Raw genomic sequence first — 5307 nt, 5'->3', positions numbered from 1 at the left:
GAGTGTCCCGAGCCGAGAAAGGTAGCATTTCCAAATGCATCTCTAAGTGCTGCATATATTTCTAGAACTGTTTTACTAACTGAATCTGATCTTGTGTGGATTGTAGTCTCAGGGGCCACCGACCATGTGAGTCTTGATCGAGAAGCGTTTGTGGAATTTCGTCAAGTCTCACCTGCATCAAGGTGGATATATGTAGGAAATAATGCAAAGCTTGAAGTCAAAGGGATAAGCACTTGCAAAATGGAATTGCGTGGTGGCCGATCTTTGATGTTGCATGACATCCTATATGCTCCAGATATTTGACGTAACTTAGTATCTGTGCCTGTTCTTCTCGATCTTGGTTTTGATTTAAAGTTCAGTCGCAATGGTGTTAGAATTACTCAAGACAATGTTTTTTATGGTTTTGGACTTCGTTATGATGGTTTTATCGTTTTAGATTATAATCCTTCAACTTATGACTATTATGTTGACCGATATATAATGACATGTTATTCTAGTAACAGTTATGTTGATGTTATTACATGGCATGCAAGATTAGGTCACATGAGGCAAGACCGGATGAATAGATTGGCAAAGAAAGAGCATTTAGGTCCTTTCTCCAAACTCCAAATGCCAACTTGTGAAAATTATCTTGCCGAAAAGATTACACGTAAACCATTTAGGAAGGCTAAGAGAGCAGATTCCCCATTGTAATTAATTCATTTTTATTTCTGTGGTCCAATGAATGTGAGGGCAAGGTCTGGTGCTATATGTTATTTATTGGAGATTTCACGCGTTTCGGTTACGCCTATTAGATTTCTCATAAATCTGAAGCACTCGAATGCTTTAAAAGATATATGAATGAAGTTGAAAATCCATTAGATAAAAGTATGAAGACTTTAAGAACCGATAGAGGCCGTTGAATATTTATCAAAACAGTTTGAAGAATTATGTAATGAAAAAGGCATTACCAGACAGTTAACTACTCCTTACACACCTCAACAGAATAGTGTAGCAGAAAGAAGGAATAGAACATTATTGGACATGACAAGGTCAATGATGGCGCAGGCAAATTTACCTGTCTCTTTCTGGGGATATGCGTTATTGACTGCGACCTATATACTAAATAAAGTGTCTTCTAAATCAATTACTTCCACTCCCTATGAGCTATGGATTGGTCATAAACCGAACATAAATGATCTACGACCTTGGGGGTTGTGCGGCATATGTAAAAGATCGTTTTGGTAAGTTTGGAAAACTGATACCAAAAGGAAAGAAATGTATCTTTATAAGATACTCAGAACACTCCAAAGGGTATGTGTTCATTGGTGAATTAAAAGATGGAAGTATAACTAAAATTGAATCACGAGATGTCGCATTTCTAGAGAATGATTTTCCCAAAAAGGGCGAAATAAAGAAAGGAGAGCTTCTTTACGAAATGTTGAATTTTGATGATCAGACAATGTCTCTAAGCATGTTTGATAGTCAAATAGATCAAGGATTGGTTCCTGATCCAAGTGGAGTTTTCAATGCAATAATCCTATTGAGGAATCTGAACTTCAATTGCGTAAGAGTACTAGAAAAGGTATACCTAAACGATCATACGAGATTGAGGATTAGGTTTTCTTGGTATCTCCCACAAAATTGGATAAGCCTAATTCTATGACTGAGGCTTTAGCAAGTCCTGAAAAAGATGAATAGATGAAAGCAATGAAAGAAGAATTGGAGTCCATGAGAACCAACAAAGTCTGGGATCCGGTTGACCTTCCTTCTGGGTGTAGAGCTATTGGAAACAAATGGGTTTTCAAGGTTAAATGTAAAGCGGACGAGTCAATGGAAAGATACAAGGAACGATTGGTCGCAAAAGGTTTTACCCAACAAGACGGAATAAATTATGAGGAAACCTTTTCACCAGTTGTGAAGTTTACCTCAATTCGGTTACTTTTGGCTATTGTTGCACGTTTGGATCTAGAGTTACACCAAATGGACGTGAAGACAGTTTTTCTCAATGGAGAAATAAACGAGAAAATCTACATGGAACAACCTGTAGGTTTCATCGTTAAAGGCCAAGAAAAGAAAGTATGCAAATTAAAAAGATCTATTTATGGCCTGAAGCAGTCTTCAATGCAGTGGTATTTGAGATTTCACAAAGAGGTGATGTCATATGATTTCACCATGATCGATGAAGACCATTGCATTTATGTGAAAAGGTCCAATGGAATGTTTGTAATTCTTTCCCTTTATGTGGATGATATTTTATTAGCCGAAAATAATTTGGAGTATGTGAAAACTATCAAGTCATGACTTTTAAAGTCATTTAACATGAAAGACATGGGTGAAGCAGATTATATATTAGGTGTTAAGATCCAAAGAGATCATTCCAAGAAGTCTTTGAGTCTATCTCAAGAAAATTTTGAAACGCTTTCAAATGAATAGTTGCAAACCCATGAATACTCATATAGCAAGAGGTGAGACTTTAAGCCTTGAAATGTGTCCTGAGAGTGGAAAAGAAAAAGAAGACATGTCTCGAATTCCATATTCTAGTGCTGTCGGGAGCTTGATGTACGCTATGATGTGTACTCGTCCGGACATTTGTTATGTTATAAGTCTGGTTAGCAGGTATCAGTCCAATCCTTTAAAAGATCATTGGGAAGCTGTGAAGAGGATCTTTCGATACCTGAAAGGAACTGTTGATTATTCAATATGTTATAGTGGGAATGATTTACACTTGAAAGGATATATATATATATATATATATATATATATATATATATATATATATATATATATATATATATATGCTGATTGTGGTGTGTCACACCCCTTTTTCCCACAAAATGATTTATTTATATGTTAAGCTCAAAAGAGTTTTCAAATCGAAGTGACTAAAATATGTTTCGAAAAGGGATTATTTTAGAAATAATAAGAGTCGCCACTTGAAATGGATTTCAGTGAGCCAAATCACCTTAAAATAATTATCCCTTTAAACAGGTTTGACTCTAAAATTGATCAGCGACAGAGATTCCAGTTAAGGAATTCTGTTGACCGAGGGGAAGGTGTGAGGCATCCCTCGAGTCCCGTGCTTTTAGCACGATCGTTTTAATTAACTCGTATGGCTTAAATAAAAACTCAATCAGGTAAACCCAAACAAACAAGCAAGTACGCGTACAAAATGGCTCGAGGTTGCCCTTATCTAAAGATGTTGAAAAGAAAATAAAAGTAAAGCTAAACTAAGCTATCGTATACTAACTGCTGGTCACCCGTCCATCGCGAGCTTCATCACAAGTACGTCAGGGCATTCCTCGAATAAAAATTTAATACAAGTACTCGGGGCATTCCCCGGATAAAATTAATTCAAGTAAAATGGCAACCTCTCGCCTTCAAAATTCATGCACCGCATCCTAAAATTTGCCTAGCGACCTCAACAATTGAATAATGGATGACAATGATGTGAAGCCCAAAATCTAGCTTTCAAGTCTATTACCCAAATCACGGCTTAATTAATCAACGTCATATTTGAAGGAAACAAAACAAACAGGTCTTAAAAATGAAATTAATACTAAACAATATCTATTTACCACCTACCATGAGCCAAACCTAATTCATTAATCATAAGCCATTGTTTTTCCATTTTTCACGTGACCAAACAGCCCATAATCATTGCATTTTACCAATTAACACAACTCTTTTAATTTGTATCAACCTAAACCCCAAATCTTACAGCAAGATGTTCAAATCTGTTACAGTCCTTTCTTATTAACGTCATTGCAGCTAAAGGAATTCAAGAGCAAAAATGTAATAATCACTTATCCATAAATATGATATCAATTAGTGCAAGCATTAAAAACTAATTAAATAGCAGTTAAAGGGAGAGATGGACCTTAAACAGCTGCAATTTTCCTTCAATGCTAATTAACGAATCTCTAGATCCAAACCAAACGGACCGGCGAGCCTCGAATCGGAACCCACGACGTCGACTTCCACTTTGGCCAGAAAACCTTAAAGCTAACTCAGAAACCCCAACCTATCAGTTATTATGGTGATTTTTGGGTGGTTCGAATGGTGGAGATGGGTGAAGGACTGGTGGTTTAATGGGGATTTTCCGGTAGGGTGGCGACGGTTGGTGGTGGTGATTTTAGGAAGAAGATGATGATGGTGGGTATATTTTCTCTATTTTTTTGGATCTGTTCCTCACATTCTCTCTCTATATTTATGTATATCTCCCCCCTCTCTCTATTCTATATCTCCATCCATAAAAATGACCCTTTCTTGGAAGTTTCTCAATGAAGGAGCAGGCACAAAACGTGACCTCTCCCTTATTTTATTTTATTTTATTTTATTTTATTATTTTTCTTTATGCGTGGGCCCATCTATTTCCCTCTAAAAATAATAAATTCCCCCTTCTCATCTGATGTGTATTCTTCTTTGTATCAAAAATGATTATGGGAACCACTCCAAAATAATATTTTCATTCCAATTGTCACGTGTTCTACTCCAAATTTGTTTTTCTTTCTTATTTTTTTGTGTGATGTGTATATGTGAGGTATATGAAAACGTGTATTGTAAAATGGAGTGGAAAAAATTAGTTTGTTGGAAAGAATCTTATGAGGTGAAACTTTTTGGTTCGTCCTCTTTTTTTTTTTTTTCTTAATAAAAATCTAAATATACTTATAAGTATTTTAGCCACCTAATTTTAGACTAAGAAAAAATAAAACTTATACATTTAAATCCAGTTAAAAAGAAAAAAAATATTTTTGAAAATTTTCTCTTTATCTTAACTACGACTCTATTTTTTTTTTATATTTTTTATTTTCACAACAAAATCACTAAAATGAGATAAAATTCGAAAAAGCAAGATTAAGCCAAAAAGAAATATTTAAAGTTAAAAATCGTGTAAAACAACTCAGGGAGGATCAAAAATTACGTGTCAACAGGGTGGTGATCGGAATGATAGAAAATTGACATCCGGTTATGCTTTCTTACTTAATGGTGGTGCTATTTCATGGAAAAGTAAGAAACAAACTTGCACGGCTCTTTCAACTATGGAAGTTGTCTTCGTGGCTTGTGCATCTACAGTACAAGAAGTTGTTTGGTTAAAAAGATTCTTTGAGCATTTGGGCGTAGCAAAGAATTCTCAAGGATCAATGATTTTACATTGTGATAATCAAGTGGATATTGCATACACAAAGGATCCGAAGTATCACAGCAAAATCAAACACATTGACATCAAGTATAACTTTGTAAGAGACACAGTAGCAAGTGGAGAAGTAAATTTACAATATATACCTACGCGAGAAATGATAGCTGATCCTTTTACAAAAGTGATAT

At 35.3% G+C, this 5307-nt stretch overlaps 1 long non-coding RNA gene across 1 annotated transcript; it reads right to left on the bottom strand.

Moving 5' to 3' along the window:
- Positions 1 to 787: 787 nt before the first annotated feature.
- On the bottom strand, positions 788 to 4838 carry LOC132635882 (uncharacterized). The gene is made up of 2 exons (XR_009580811.1): positions 3860 to 4838; positions 788 to 2656 (listed from the first exon to the last, which is right to left on the bottom strand). It is a non-coding gene; the product is annotated as an uncharacterized LOC132635882 (long non-coding RNA).
- Positions 4839 to 5307: the final 469 nt, after the last annotated feature.

Source organism: Lycium barbarum, chromosome 1 (assembly GCF_019175385.1).
Source record: "Lycium barbarum isolate Lr01 chromosome 1, ASM1917538v2, whole genome shotgun sequence".
Classification (NCBI taxonomy): domain Eukaryota; kingdom Viridiplantae; phylum Streptophyta; class Magnoliopsida; order Solanales; family Solanaceae; genus Lycium; species Lycium barbarum.
The sequence above is the reverse complement of the archived record's forward strand: the minus strand, read 5'-3'. Positions and strand labels throughout refer to the sequence as shown.